Source organism: Thermobia domestica, chromosome 3 (assembly GCF_964235325.1).
Source record: "Thermobia domestica chromosome 3, izTheDome1.hap1.1, whole genome shotgun sequence".
Classification (NCBI taxonomy): Eukaryota; Metazoa; Arthropoda; class Insecta; order Zygentoma; family Lepismatidae; genus Thermobia; species Thermobia domestica.
Genome location: NC_137456.1, coordinates 1,635,642 through 1,653,740, shown reverse-complemented (window position 1 = coordinate 1,653,740; position 18,099 = coordinate 1,635,642).

The window sequence follows — 18,099 nt, the reverse complement described above, 5'->3', positions numbered from 1 at the left end:
TTTTGGATCAAGAGATCCATTATATTTCAATCAAAAATTTTCTCTTGTAGGACTTATACCTGGAGAACTACATATAGTGTAGCCAAACATAAACTATCACATAACTCAGTATGATGTGCTTATTCCGTAAAAAATACGAAAGCACGATTTAGGGACCATTCAAGAATTTTGTGGTCCCTTATCCAATTTTGGATCAAGAGATCCATTATATTTCAATCAAAAATTTTCTCTTGTAGGACTTATACCTGGAGAACTACATATAGTGTAGCCAAACATAAACTATCACATAACTCAGTCTGATGTGCTTATTCCGTAAAAAAATACGAAAGCTCGATTTAGGGACCATTCAAGAATTTTGTGGTCCCTTATCCAATTTTGGATCAAGAGATCCATTATATTTCAATCAAAAATTTTCTCTTGTAGGACTTATACCTGGAGAACTACATATAGTGTAGCCAAACATAAACTATCACTTAACTCAGTATGATGCGCTTATTCCGTAAAAGATACGAAAGCTCGGTTTAGGGACCATTCAAGAATTTTGTGGTCCCTTATCCAATTTTGGATCAAGAGATCCATTATATTTCAATCAAAAATTTTCTCTTGTAGGACTTATACCTGGAGAACTACATATAGTGTAGCCAAACTTAAACTATCGCTTAACTCAGTATGATGTGCTTATTCCGTAAAAAATACGAAATCTCGATTTAGGGACCATTCAAGAATTTTGTGGTCCCTTATCCAATTTTGGATCAAGAGATCCATTATATTTCAATCAAAAATTTTCTCTTGTAGGACTCATACCTGGAGAACTACATATAGTGTAGCCAAACATAAACTATCACTTAACTCAGTATGATGTGCTTATTCCGTAAGAAATACGAAAGCTCGATTTAGGGACCATTCAAGAATTTTGTGGTCCCTTATCCAATGTTGGATCAAGAGATCCATTATATTTCAATCAAAAATTTTCTCTTATAGGACTTATACCTGGAGAACTACATATAGTGTAGCCAAACATAAATTATCACTTAACTCAGTATGATGTGCTTATTCCGTAAAAAATACGAAAACTCGATTTAGGGACCATTCAAGAATTTTGTGGTCCCTTATCCAATGTTGGATCAAGAGATCCATTATATTTCAATGAAAAAATTTCTCTTTTAGGACTTATACCTGGAGAACTACATATAGTGTAGCCAAACATAAACTATCACATAACTCAGTATGATGTGCTTATTCCGTAAAAAAATACGAAATCTCGATTTAGGGACCATTGAAGAATTTTGTGGTCCCTTATCCAATTTTGGATCAAGAGATCCATTATATTTCAATCAAAAATTTTCTCTTGTAGGACTTATACCTGGAGAACTACATATAGTGTAGCCAAACATAAACTATCACATAACTCAGTATGATGTGCTTATTCCGTAAAAAAAATACGAAAGCTCGATTTAGGGACCATTCAAGAATTTTGTGGTCCCTTATCCAATTTTGGATCAAGAGATCCATTATATTTCAATCAAAAATTTTCTCTTGTAGGACTTATACCTGGAGAACTACATATAGTGTAGCCAAACATAAACTATCACTTAACTCAGTATGATGTGCTTATTCCGTAAAAAATAAGAAAACTCGATTTAGGGACCATTCAAGAATTTTGTGGTCCCTTATCCAATGTTGGATCAAGAGATCCATTATATTTCAATCAAAAATTTTCTCTTGTAGGACTTATACCTGGAGAACTACATATAGTGTAGCCAAACATAAACTATCACTTAACTCAGTATGATGTGCTTATTCCGTAAAAAAATACGAAAGCTCGATTTAGGGACCATTCAAGAATTTTGTGGTCCCTTATCCAATTTTGGATCAAGAGATCCATTATATTTCAATCAAAAATTTTCTCTTGTAGGACTTATACCTGGAGAACTACATATAGTGTAGCCAAACATAAACTATCACATAACTCAGTATGATGTGCTTATTCCGTAAAAAATACGAAAGCTCGATTTAGGGACCATTCAAGAATTTTGTGGTCCCTTATCCAATTTTGGATCAAGAGATCCATTATATTTCAATCAAAAATTTTCTCTTGTAGGACTTATACCTGGAGAACTACATATAGTGTAGCCAAACATAAACTATCACATAACTCACTATGATGTGCTTATTCCGTAAAAAATACGAAAGCACGATTTAGGGACCATTCAAGAATTTTGTGGTCCCTTATCCAATGTTGGATCAAGAGATCCATTATATTTCAATCAAAAATTTTCTCTTGTAGGACTTATACCTGGAGAACTACATATAGTGTAGCCAAACATAAACTATCACATAACTCAGTATGATGTGCTTATTCCGTAAAAAAATACGAAATCTCGATTTAGGGACCATTGAAGAATTTTGTGGTCCCTTATCCAATTTTGGATCAAGAGATCCATTATATTTCAATCAAAAATTTTCTCTTGTAGGACTTATACCTGGAGAACTACATATAGTGTAGCCAAACATAAACTATCACATAACTCAGTATGATGTGCTTATTCCGTAAAAAAAATACGAAAGCTCGATTTAGGGACCATTCAAGAATTTTGTGGTCCCTTATCCAATTTTGGATCAAGAGATCCATTATATTTCAATCAAAAATTTTCTCTTGTAGGACTTATACCTGGAGAACTACATATAGTGTAGCCAAACATAAACTATCACATAACTCAGTATGATGTGCTTATTCCGTAAAAAAATACGAAAGCTCGATTTAGGGACCATACAAGAATTTTGTGGTCCCTTATCCAATTTTGGATCAAGAGATCCATTATATTTCAATCAAAAATTTTCTCTTGTAGGACTTATACCTGGAGAACTACATATAGTGTAGCCAAACATAAACTATCACTTAACTCAGTATGATGTGCTTATTCCGTAAAAAATACGAAAGCTCGATTTAGGGACCATTGAAGAATTTTGTGGTCCCTTATCCAATTTTGGATCAAGAGATCCATTACATTTCAATCAAAAATTTTCTCTTGTAGGACTTATACCTGGAGAACTACATATAGTGTAGCCAAACATAAACTATCGCTTAACTCAGTATGATGTGCTTATTCCGTAAAAAATACCAAAGCTCGACTTAGGGACCATTCAAAAATTTTGTGGTCCCTTATCCAATTTTGGATCAAGAGATCCATTATATTTCAATCAAAAATTTTCTCTTGTAGGACTTATACCTGGAGAACTACATATAGTGTAGCCAAACATAAACTATCACATAACTCAGTATGATGTGCTTATTCCGTAAAAAAATACGAAAGCTCGATTTAGGGACCATTCAAGAATTTTGTGGTCCCTTATCCAATTTTGGATCAAGAGATCCATTATATTTCAATCAAAAATTTTCTCTTGTAGGACTTATACCTGGAGAACTACATATAGTGTAGCCAAACATAAACTATCGCTTAACTCAGTATGATGTGCTTATTCCGTAAAAAATACCAAAGCTCGACTTAGGGACCATTCAAAAATTTTGTGGTCCCTTATCCAATTTTGGATCAAGAGATCCATTATATTTCAATCAAAAATTTTCTCTTGTAGGACTTATACCTGGAGAACTACATATAGTGTAGCCAAACATAAACTATCACATAACTCAGTATGATGTGCTTATTCCGTAAAAAATACGAAAACTCGATTTAGGGACCATTCAAGAATTTTGTGGTCCCTTATCCAATGTTGGATCAAGAGATCCATTATATTTCAATGAAAAAATTTCTCTTTTAGGACTTATACCTGGAGAACTACATATAGTGTAGCCAAACATAAACTATCACATAACTCAGTATGATGTGCTTATTCCGTAAAAAAATACGAAAGCTCGATTTAGGGACCATACAAGAATTTTGTGGTCCCTTATCCAATTTTGGATCAAGAGATCCATTATATTTCAATCAAAAATTTTCTCTTGTAGGACTTATACCTGGAGAACTACATATAGTGTAGCCAAACATAAACTATCACTTAACTCAGTATGATGCGCTTATTCCGTAAAAGATACGAAAGCTCGGTTTAGGGACCATTCAAGAATTTTGTGGTCCCTTATCCAATTTTGGATCAAGAGATCCATTATATTTCAATCAAAAATTTTCTCTTGTAGGACTTATACCTGGAGAACTACATATAGTGTAGCCAAACATAAACTATCGCTTAACTCAGTATGATGTGCTTATTCCGTAAAAAATACCAAAGCTCGACTTAGGGACCATTCAAAAATTTTGTGGTCCCTTATCCAATTTTGGATCAAGAGATCCATTATATTTCAATCAAAAATTTTCTCTTATAGGACTTATACCTGGAGAACTACATATAGTGTAGCCAAACATAAACTATCACTTAACTCAGTATGATGTGCTTATTCCGTAAAAAATACGAAAACTCGATTTAGGGACCATTCAAGAATTTTGTGGTCCCTTATCCAATGTTGGATCAAGAGATCCATTATATTTCAATGAAAAAATTTCTCTTTTAGGACTTATACCTGGAGAACTACATATAGTGTAGCCAAACATAAACTATCACATAACTCAGTATGATGTGCTTATTCCGTAAAAAAATACGAAATCTCGATTTAGGGACCATTGAAGAATTTTGTGGTCCCTTATCCAATTTTGGATCAAGAGATCCATTATATTTCAATCAAAAATTTTCTCTTGTAGGACTTATACCTGGAGAACTACATATAGTGTAGCCAAACATAAACTATCACTTAACTCAGTATGATGTGCTTATTCCGTAAAAAATAAGAAAACTCGATTTAGGGACCATTCAAGAATTTTGTGGTCCCTTATCCAATGTTGGATCAAGAGATCCATTATATTTCAATCAAAAATTTTCTCTTGTAGGACTTATACCTGGAGAACTACATATAGTGTAGCCAAACATAAACTATCACTTAACTCAGTATGATGTGCTTATTCCGTAAAAAAATACGAAAGCTCGATTTAGGGACCATTCAAGAATTTTGTGGTCCCTTATCCAATTTTGGATCAAGAGATCCATTATATTTCAATCAAAAATTTTCTCTTGTAGGACTTATACCTGGAGAACTACATATAGTGTAGCCAAACATAAACTATCACATAACTCAGTATGATGTGCTTATTCCGTAAAAAATACGAAAGCTCGATTTAGGGACCATTCAAGAATTTTGTGGTCCCTTATCCAATTTTGGATCAAGAGATCCATTATATTTCAATCAAAAATTTTCTCTTGTAGGACTTATACCTGGAGAACTACATATAGTGTAGCCAAACATAAACTATCACATAACTCAGTATGATGTGCTTATTCCGTAAAAAATACGAAAGCACGATTTAGGGACCATTCAAGAATTTTGTGGTCCCTTATCCAATGTTGGATCAAGAGATCCATTATATTTCAATCAAAAATTTTCTCTTGTAGGACTTATACCTGGAGAACTACATATAGTGTAGCCAAACATAAACTATCACATAACTCAGTATGATGTGCTTATTCCGTAAAAAATACGAAAGCACGATTTAGGGACCATTCAAGAATTTTGTGGTCCCTTATCCAATGTTGGATCAAGAGATCCATTATATTTCAATCAAAAATTTTCTCTTGTAGGACTTATACCTGGAGAACTACATATAGTGTAGCCAAACATAAACTATCACATAACTCAGTATGATGTGCTTATTCCGTAAAAAAATACGAAAGCTCGATTTAGGGACCATTCAAGAATTTTGTGGTCCCTTATCCAATTTTGGATCAAGAGATCCATTATATTTCAATCAAAAATTTTCTCTTGTAGGACTTATACCTGGAGAACTACATATAGTGTAGCCAAACATAAACTATCACTTAACTCAGTATGATGTGCTTATTCCGTAAAAAATAAGAAAACTCGATTTAGGGACCATTCAAGAATTTTGTGGTCCCTTATCCAATGTTGGATCAAGAGATCCATTATATTTCAATCAAAAATTTTCTCTTGTAGGACTTATACCTGGAGAACTACATATAGTGTAGCCAAACATAAACTATCACTTAACTCAGTATGATGTGCTTATTCCGTAAAAAAAAATACGAAAGCTCGATTTAGGGACCATTCAAGAATTTTGTGGTCCCTTATCCAATTTTGGATCAAGAGATCCATTATATTTCAATCAAAAATTTTCTCTTGTAGGACTTATACCTGGAGAACTACATATAGTGTAGCCAAACATAAACTATCACATAACTCAGTATGATATGCTTATTCCGTAAAAAATACGAAAGCTCGATTTAGGGACCATTCAAGAATTTTGTGGTCCCTTATCCAATTTTGGATCAAGAGATCCATTATATTTCAATCAAAAATTTTCTCTTGTAGGACTTATACCTGGAGAACTACATATAGTGTAGCCAAACATAAACTATCACATAACTCAGTATGATGTGCTTATTCCGTAAAAAATACGAAAGCACGATTTAGGGACCATTCAAGAATTTTGTGGTCCCTTATCCAATTTTGGATCAAGAGATCCATTATATTTCAATCAAAAATTTTCTCTTGTAGGACTTATACCTGGAGAACTACATATAGTGTAGCCAAACATAAACTATCACATAACTCAGTCTGATGTGCTTATTCCGTAAAAAAATACGAAAGCTCGATTTAGGGACCATTCAAGAATTTTGTGGTCCCTTATCCAATTTTGGATCAAGAGATCCATTATATTTCAATCAAAAATTTTCTCTTGTAGGACTTATACCTGGAGAACTACATATAGTGTAGCCAAACATAAACTATCACTTAACTCAGTATGATGCGCTTATTCCGTAAAAGATACGAAAGCTCGGTTTAGGGACCATTCAAGAATTTTGTGGTCCCTTATCCAATTTTGGATCAAGAGATCCATTATATTTCAATCAAAAATTTTCTCTTGTAGGACTTATACCTGGAGAACTACATATAGTGTAGCCAAACTTAAACTATCGCTTAACTCAGTATGATGTGCTTATTCCGTAAAAAATACGAAATCTCGATTTAGGGACCATTCAAGAATTTTGTGGTCCCTTATCCAATTTTGGATCAAGAGATCCATTATATTTCAATCAAAAATTTTCTCTTGTAGGACTCATACCTGGAGAACTACATATAGTGTAGCCAAACATAAACTATCACTTAACTCAGTATGATGTGCTTATTCCGTAAGAAATACGAAAGCTCGATTTAGGGACCATTCAAGAATTTTGTGGTCCCTTATCCAATGTTGGATCAAGAGATCCATTATATTTCAATCAAAAATTTTCTCTTATAGGACTTATACCTGGAGAACTACATATAGTGTAGCCAAACATAAATTATCACTTAACTCAGTATGATGTGCTTATTCCGTAAAAAATACGAAAACTCGATTTAGGGACCATTCAAGAATTTTGTGGTCCCTTATCCAATGTTGGATCAAGAGATCCATTATATTTCAATGAAAAAATTTCTCTTTTAGGACTTATACCTGGAGAACTACATATAGTGTAGCCAAACATAAACTATCACATAACTCAGTATGATGTGCTTATTCCGTAAAAAAATACGAAATCTCGATTTAGGGACCATTGAAGAATTTTGTGGTCCCTTATCCAATTTTGGATCAAGAGATCCATTATATTTCAATCAAAAATTTTCTCTTGTAGGACTTATACCTGGAGAACTACATATAGTGTAGCCAAACATAAACTATCACATAACTCAGTATGATGTGCTTATTCCGTAAAAAAAATACGAAAGCTCGATTTAGGGACCATTCAAGAATTTTGTGGTCCCTTATCCAATTTTGGATCAAGAGATCCATTATATTTCAATCAAAAATTTTCTCTTGTAGGACTTATACCTGGAGAACTACATATAGTGTAGCCAAACATAAACTATCACATAACTCAGTATGATGTGCTTATTCCGTAAAAAAATACGAAAGCTCGATTTAGGGACCATACAAGAATTTTGTGGTCCCTTATCCAATTTTGGATCAAGAGATCCATTATATTTCAATCAAAAATTTTCTCTTGTAGGACTTATACCTGGAGAACTACATATAGTGTAGCCAAACATAAACTATCGCTTAACTCAGTATGATGTGCTTATTCCGTAAAAAATACCAAAGCTCGACTTAGGGACCATTCAAAAATTTTGTGGTCCCTTATCCAATTTTGGATCAAGAGATCCATTATATTTCAATCAAAAATTTTCTCTTATAGGACTTATACCTGGAGAACTACATATAGTGTAGCCAAACATAAACCATCACTTAACTCAGTATGATGTGCTTATTCCGTAAAAAATACGAAAACTCGATTTAGGGACCATTCAAGAATTTTGTGGTCCCTTATCCAATGTTGGATCAAGAGATCCATTATATTTCAATGAAAAAATTTCTCTTTTAGGACTTATACCTGGAGAACTACATATAGTGTAGCCAAACATAAACTATCACATAACTCAGTATGATGTGCTTATTCCGTAAAAAAATACGAAATCTCGATTTAGGGACCATTGAAGAATTTTGTGGTCCCTTATCCAATTTTGGATCAAGAGATCCATTATATTTCAATCAAAAATTTTCTCTTGTAGGACTTATACCTGGAGAACTACATATAGTGTAGCCAAACATAAACTATCACATAACTCAGTATGATGTGCTTATTCCGTAAAAAAAATACGAAAGCTCGATTTAGGGACCATTCAAGAATTTTGTGGTCCCTTATCCAATTTTGGATCAAGAGATCCATTATATTTCAATCAAAAATTTTCTCTTGTAGGACTTATACCTGGAGAACTACATATAGTGTAGCCAAACATAAACTATCACTTAACTCAGTATGATGTGCTTATTCCGTAAAAAATAAGAAAACTCGATTTAGGGACCATTCAAGAATTTTGTGGTCCCTTATCCAATGTTGGATCAAGAGATCCATTATATTTCAATCAAAAATTTTCTCTTGTAGGACTTATACCTGGAGAACTACATATAGTGTAGCCAAACATAAACTATCACTTAACTCAGTATGATGTGCTTATTCCGTAAAAAAATACGAAAGCTCGATTTAGGGACCATTCAAGAATTTTGTGGTCCCTTATCCAATTTTGGATCAAGAGATCCATTATATTTCAATCAAAAATTTTCTCTTGTAGGACTTATACCTGGAGAACTACATATAGTGTAGCCAAACATAAACTATCACATAACTCAGTATGATGTGCTTATTCCGTAAAAAATACGAAAGCTCGATTTAGGGACCATTCAAGAATTTTGTGGTCCCTTATCCAATTTTGGATCAAGAGATCCATTATATTTCAATCAAAAATTTTCTCTTGTAGGACTTATACCTGGAGAACTACATATAGTGTAGCCAAACATAAACTATCACATAACTCACTATGATGTGCTTATTCCGTAAAAAATACGAAAGCACGATTTAGGGACCATTCAAGAATTTTGTGGTCCCTTATCCAATGTTGGATCAAGAGATCCATTATATTTCAATCAAAAATTTTCTCTTGTAGGACTTATACCTGGAGAACTACATATAGTGTAGCCAAACATAAACTATCACATAACTCAGTATGATGTGCTTATTCCGTAAAAAAATACGAAATCTCGATTTAGGGACCATTGAAGAATTTTGTGGTCCCTTATCCAATTTTGGATCAAGAGATCCATTATATTTCAATCAAAAATTTTCTCTTGTAGGACTTATACCTGGAGAACTACATATAGTGTAGCCAAACATAAACTATCACATAACTCAGTATGATGTGCTTATTCCGTAAAAAAAATACGAAAGCTCGATTTAGGGACCATTCAAGAATTTTGTGGTCCCTTATCCAATTTTGGATCAAGAGATCCATTATATTTCAATCAAAAATTTTCTCTTGTAGGACTTATACCTGGAGAACTACATATAGTGTAGCCAAACATAAACTATCACATAACTCAGTATGATGTGCTTATTCCGTAAAAAAATACGAAAGCTCGATTTAGGGACCATACAAGAATTTTGTGGTCCCTTATCCAATTTTGGATCAAGAGATCCATTATATTTCAATCAAAAATTTTCTCTTGTAGGACTTATACCTGGAGAACTACATATAGTGTAGCCAAACATAAACTATCACTTAACTCAGTATGATGTGCTTATTCCGTAAAAAATACGAAAGCTCGATTTAGGGACCATTGAAGAATTTTGTGGTCCCTTATCCAATTTTGGATCAAGAGATCCATTACATTTCAATCAAAAATTTTCTCTTGTAGGACTTATACCTGGAGAACTACATATAGTGTAGCCAAACATAAACTATCACTTAACTCAGTATGATGCGCTTATTCCGTAAAAGATACGAAAGCTCGGTTTAGGGACCATTCAAGAATTTTGTGGTCCCTTATCCAATTTTGGATCAAGAGATCCATTATATTTCAATCAAAAATTTTCTCTTGTAGGACTTATACCTGGAGAACTACATATAGTGTAGCCAAACATAAACTATCGCTTAACTCAGTATGATGTGCTTATTCCGTAAAAAATACCAAAGCTCGACTTAGGGACCATTCAAAAATTTTGTGGTCCCTTATCCAATTTTGGATCAAGAGATCCATTATATTTCAATCAAAAATTTTCTCTTATAGGACTTATACCTGGAGAACTACATATAGTGTAGCCAAACATAAACTATCACTTAACTCAGTATGATGTGCTTATTCCGTAAAAAATACGAAAACTCGATTTAGGGACCATTCAAGAATTTTGTGGTCCCTTATCCAATGTTGGATCAAGAGATCCATTATATTTCAATGAAAAAATTTCTCTTTTAGGACTTATACCTGGAGAACTACATATAGTGTAGCCAAACATAAACTATCACATAACTCAGTATGATGTGCTTATTCCGTAAAAAAATACGAAATCTCGATTTAGGGACCATTGAAGAATTTTGTGGTCCCTTATCCAATTTTGGATCAAGAGATCCATTATATTTCAATCAAAAATTTTCTCTTGTAGGACTTATACCTGGAGAACTACATATAGTGTAGCCAAACATAAACTATCACTTAACTCAGTATGATGTGCTTATTCCGTAAAAAATAAGAAAACTCGATTTAGGGACCATTCAAGAATTTTGTGGTCCCTTATCCAATGTTGGATCAAGAGATCCATTATATTTCAATCAAAAATTTTCTCTTGTAGGACTTATACCTGGAGAACTACATATAGTGTAGCCAAACATAAACTATCACTTAACTCAGTATGATGTGCTTATTCCGTAAAAAAATACGAAAGCTCGATTTAGGGACCATTCAAGAATTTTGTGGTCCCTTATCCAATTTTGGATCAAGAGATCCATTATATTTCAATCAAAAATTTTCTCTTGTAGGACTTATACCTGGAGAACTACATATAGTGTAGCCAAACATAAACTATCACATAACTCAGTATGATGTGCTTATTCCGTAAAAAATACGAAAGCTCGATTTAGGGACCATTCAAGAATTTTGTGGTCCCTTATCCAATTTTGGATCAAGAGATCCATTATATTTCAATCAAAAATTTTCTCTTGTAGGACTTATACCTGGAGAACTACATATAGTGTAGCCAAACATAAACTATCACATAACTCAGTATGATGTGCTTATTCCGTAAAAAATACGAAAGCACGATTTAGGGACCATTCAAGAATTTTGTGGTCCCTTATCCAATGTTGGATCAAGAGATCCATTATATTTCAATCAAAAATTTTCTCTTGTAGGACTTATACCTGGAGAACTACATATAGTGTAGCCAAACATAAACTATCACATAACTCAGTATGATGTGCTTATTCCGTAAAAAAATACGAAAGCTCGATTTAGGGACCATTCAAGAATTTTGTGGTCCCTTATCCAATTTTGGATCAAGAGATCCATTATATTTCAATCAAAAATTTTCTCTTGTAGGACTTATACCTGGAGAACTACATATAGTGTAGCCAAACATAAACTATCACTTAACTCAGTATGATGTGCTTATTCCGTAAAAAATAAGAAAACTCGATTTAGGGACCATTCAAGAATTTTGTGGTCCCTTATCCAATGTTGGATCAAGAGATCCATTATATTTCAATCAAAAATTTTCTCTTGTAGGACTTATACCTGGAGAACTACATATAGTGTAGCCAAACATAAACTATCACTTAACTCAGTATGATGTGCTTATTCCGTAAAAAAAATACGAAAGCTCGATTTAGGGACCATTCAAGAATTTTGTGGTCCCTTATCCAATTTTGGATCAAGAGATCCATTATATTTCAATCAAAAATTTTCTCTTGTAGGACTTATACCTGGAGAACTACATATAGTGTAGCCAAACATAAACTATCACATAACTCAGTATGATATGCTTATTCCGTAAAAAATACGAAAGCTCGATTTAGGGACCATTAAAGAATTTTGTGGTCCCTTATCCAATTTTGGATCAAGAGATGCATTATATTTCAGTCAAAAATTTTCTCTTGTATGACTTATACCTGGAGAACTACATATAGTGTAGCCAAACATAAACTATCACATAACTCACTATGATGTGCTTATTCCGTAAAAAATACGAAAGCACGATTTAGGGACCATTCAAGAATTTTGTGGTCCCTTATCCAATGTTGGATCAAGAGATCCATTATATTTCAATCAAAAATTTTCTCTTGTAGGACTTATACCTGGAGAACTACATATAGTGTAGCCAAACATAAACTATCACATAACTCAGTATGATGTGCTTATTCCGTAAAAAAATACGAAAGCTCGATTTAGGGACCATTCAAGAATTTTGTGGTCCCTTATCCAATTTTGGATCAAGAGATCCATTATATTTCAATCAAAAATTTTCTCTTGTAGGACTTATACCTGGAGAACTACATATAGTGTAGCCAAACATAAACTATCACTTAACTCAGTATGATGCGCTTATTCCGTAAAAGATACGAAAGCTCGGTTTAGGGACCATTCAAGAATTTTGTGGTCCCTTATCCAATTTTGGATCAAGAGATCCATTATATTTCAATCAAAAATTTTCTCTTGTAGGACTTATACCTGGAGAACTACATATAGTGTAGCCAAACTTAAACTATCGCTTAACTCAGTATGATGTGCTTATTCCGTAAAAAATACGAAATCTCGATTTAGGGACCATTCAAGAATTTTGTGGTCCCTTATCCAATTTTGGATCAAGAGATCCATTATATTTCAATCAAAAATTTTCTCTTGTAGGACTTATACCTGGAGAACTACATATAGTGTAGCCAAACATAAACTATCACTTAACTCAGTGTGATGTGCTTATTCCGTAAGATATACGAAAGCTCGATTTAGGGACCATTCAAGAATTTTGTGGTCCCTTATCCAATGTTGGATCAAGAGATCCATTATATTTCAATCAAAAATTTTCTCTTGTAGGACTTATACCTGGAGAACTACATATAGTGTAGCCAAACATAAACTATCACATAACTCAGTATGATGTGCTTATTCCGTAAAAAATACGAAAGCTCGATTTAGGGACCATTCAAGAATTTTGTGGTCCCTTATCCAATTTTGGATCAAGAGATCCATTATATTTCAATCAAAAATTTTCTCTTGTAGGACTTATACCTGGAGAACTACATATAGTGTAGCCAAACATAAACTATCACTTAACTCAGTATGATGTGCTTATTCCGTAAAAAAATACGAAAGCTCGATTTAGGGACCATTCAAGAATTTTGTGGTCCCTTATCCAATTTTGGATCAAGAGATCCATTATATTTCAATCAAAAATTTTCTCTTGTAGGACTTATACCTGGAGAACTACATATAGTGTAGCCAAACATAAACTATCACATAACTCAGTATGATGTGCTTATTCCGTAAAAAATACGAAAGCTCGATTTAGGGACCATTCAAGAATTTTGTGGTCCCTTATCCAATTTTGGATCAAGAGATCCATTATATTTCAATCAAAAATTTTCTCTTGTAGGACTTATACCTGGAGAACTACATATAGTGTAGCCAAACATAAACTATCACATAACTCACTATGATGTGCTTATTCCGTAAAAAATACGAAAGCACGATTTAGGGACCATTCAAGAATTTTGTGGTCCCTTATCCAATGTTGGATCAAGAGATCCATTATATTTCAATCAAAAATTTTCTCTTGTAGGACTTATACCTGGAGAACTACATATAGTGTAGCCAAACATAAACTATCACATAACTCAGTATGATGTGCTTATTCCGTAAAAAATACGAAAGCTCGATTTAGGGACCATTCAAGAATTTTGTGGTCCCTTATCCAATTTTGGATCAAGAGATCCATTATATTTCAATCAAAAATTTTCTCTTGTAGGACTTATACCTGGAGAACTACATATAGTGTAGCCAAACATAAACTATCACATAACTCAGTATGATGTGCTTATTCCGTAAAAAAATACGAAATCTCGATTTAGGGACCATTCAAGAATTTTGTGGTCCCTTATCCAATTTTGGATCAAGAGATCCATTATATTTCAATCAAAAATTTTCTCTTGTAGGACTTATACCTGGAGGACTTTGGCTACAAACCGCTTTCTTTTTTCAACGAGTATGAATGATTTCTTGAACTCTGTTTCTGGCTTCGTAGACTGGAGTTTGACTAGAAAGTTGTGATAGCTGCCAATAGACGGACGCACAGTAAGACAGATGGACATACTTGTTCTCCGTTAGTTATGCATAACATAGTTTGAAAGTCTAGTTATTGTAAGCGATAGAGAGAAATCGTTTTCGAGGTGGACTCAATATTGGAGGAAAGGTTTCATCTCTTACCTTATTCGTTTACTACAACCAAAAGTTGTAGGTATAGTACTTCCAGTTTTTGTATTAGTTAACATAGTTTGGGAGTCTACAATGGTTCATAATGTGAAACGAAAGAAAACTGATTTATTTATTTATCTTTTAAAAAAATCTGGTATGTTTTACTAAACCTAAGTCAAATATATTTTAGTCAATAAACCGACTTTAGTATTGCATGAGTACGTCTTAAAAAAACGACTTGATAAAAGAGTGAACTAATTTCAGTTCTGTCTATAGAAGAAACTACTTAAATTAATTTGCTAGAAAATTAATGCAGATAAATAGAAAACGATTCTCTCATGTAACAAACTAAAATTACGACACAGAAAGCAATATGAAAATCTAATATTGATAAAATAATTTAACGATGATAGACAATATGGCAGATAAGAGTGTGAAATCAATACTATGGCATCTATAGAGTTTCAGAAAACTAGATAATATGTTGCTTTTCTAATAGAAACAGATCCATCGCTTTCGAGAAGATCCATCGCTTTTTCGATAAGAGATAATCTCACTCTTGTCTTGTGAGCAATACAGTGGCGTCATTTCAGACTTTGCTTGGGGGGGGGGGGCAAGAGCACCACCGACATAAGACTTTCATGTTTTGTACTAGTATATTAGTATACAATTGATTAAAGTATATGTGTTCCTTAAACTCTTGGGGGGGCAATTTCCCCCTCCTGCCCCCCCTAAATGACGCCCCTGGAGCAATACCAAACATTTAGCTAAACCATCTAATTAATAAAGATTAACTAACACAATCTTGAATTATGTAAGGCCTTATCCCTAATCCAATGTACGAATCCAAATATTACAATTGTTATTTGACGGCTTAAGATGACCGGGACCGGATTGTGTAACTTCTGGAAAACAGAGACCTAATCATTCTAATGTCGAGCACTCGTGTTTTCTTACATTCTGTACTAAATCTCCATTATAAAATTGAAAATGACTATGTTTGTGACTCTTAATCTCTTGAACCACCCGACCGATCTCGATCAAATTGTTGACGTGGATCCAGTTATGGCCTGGGAGTGCTTTTAGCTATTCGTTTTGACGATAGAATTGAGGGGAGGAGGAGGAGGGGGAATTATAAAAAAAAATAAATAAAACTTAATAACTCTTGAACCGTACGACCTATCTCGATCAAACGTTCAACAAAGATGAGGTTCGGGCCTGAGATTTTTTTTTTTTTTTTAACATTTCACTTTGATGGAGCAACATAGGGGAGCGGGAGATATACAAAACTCAATATATATAAAAATAAAAGTGACTGTGTTCGTGAGTTAATAATTCTTGAACCACCCGATCGATCTGAATCAAATTTTCAACATAGATGAGATTCGAACCTGGAAGTATTTTGTCATTTGACGGTAGATCTTAGGGGAGGGCGGGGAGGAGGGGAAATATATGGAAATGAATAAAACTTAATAATTCTTGAACAACCCGACCAATCTCGATCAACATAGATAAGGTTCGAGCCTAGGATGTTTTCGTCATTTCAGTTTTACGCTGCAACGTAGGGGAGAGGCAGGGTAGGCATATGTTTAAAAAAATAAAAATAAATGTGACTGGCTTTGTGACTTCATCCCTCTTAAACCACCCAACCGATCCTAACTAGATTTTCAACATAGACGAGGTTCGTACCGGGGTGTTTCTTTATCATATCACTTTTACAGTAGAACTTAGGCGAGAAGAAGTGGAAGGGAGAGATCTATAAAATAAATTAAACTTAATTACTCTTGAACCACCTGACCGATCTCGATCAAATGTTCAACATAAATGAGGTTCGGGCTTGGATAGTTTTAAAAAAAATACTTTCACTTTGACGGTAGAACCTAGAGGAGGGAGAAGGGAGGGGGATTTATATATAAAAATAAATACAACTTAATTCTTGAATTACCCAACCATCTTGCTCAAGTTTTCAACATAGATTACGTTTGGGCCTGAGATAATTGTTGTCATTTAACTTTGACGGTGCAACGTACGGGAGGGGGAGGTATATGTACAAATAAAAATGAATGTGATTGTCTATGTGACTTCAGTCTTGAACCAGTTGACCGATCTCGGTCAAATTTTCAACATAGATGAGGTTCGGGCCTGGGATGGTATTTATCAATTCACTTTGACGATAGAACTTAGGGGAAAGGAGGGAGGAGTTAGAAAATAAATAAAACTTAATAACTCTTGAACCAAACGATCAACTTCGATCAAATTTTTAACATAGATGAAGTTCGGCCTAAGATGTTTTTATATAATTTCACTTTCACGGTAGAACTTAGGGGAAGGAGATAGGAGGGGGAAATATATAAAGATAGAAAACTTAATAACTCTTGAACCATCGGACTGATCTCGATCAAATCTACAACCTAGATGCAGTTTAAACCTGAGATAGTTTATGTCATATCACTTTGACGGTGTAACTTAAAGGGCGTAGGGGAAAGACATTTAAGGATGATCGAAAATGACAGATATTAATGTCGAATCCATAGTTTTCGGGGTCGCTAAGATGAACAGTGACATTTCGGACACCGTTTAAATCAAAATGCAGCCCCACAACGTGGGGGAAGGGGAGATATATAAAAATGATCAAAATGACCAATATCAGTGTCGAATTCATAGTTTTCGGGGTCGCTGAGATGAACAATAACAATTTGGATGCCGTGCCCTGCAACATGGGGAGAGGAGGAGATATATAAAAATCATCCAAAATGACCGATATCAAAGAACGCTTTAGTAATAGTAAATAGTGACTGACTAACGGAACATATTAGGATTTTTTTCTTATTTTAACCCAATGAAACGTCTAATTGATGCTAGTAGCCAATAAAAGGAAATGGCTTTTCAGTCTGGAACAATGTTTTAACTGGAGTTCCAGAATTACTTTCCTTGAAATGGAAGTTACATTAGTATATATTTTTTCTCGTATTTTATGTAACATGTGCTTTTTGGAACTTTTTTTTATGCAGTGGCATATGCAAAGATGGTTTTAATCCCCTTCATCAAATGCAAAAGAAAAGTATTTTCTAAAACATACTTTCTTTGCAAAGCGAAACAAATCGCACTTAAAAGTGACAGATAATTATGGTTTTAAGAAAAATACTTTTTAATAAAAATCCTATTTATGTATGAATAGAAACAAAAAAGTGCTGTCATACTTGTAAATTGATTATGTCCTCTCTTATAGTCATGCATGAACAGA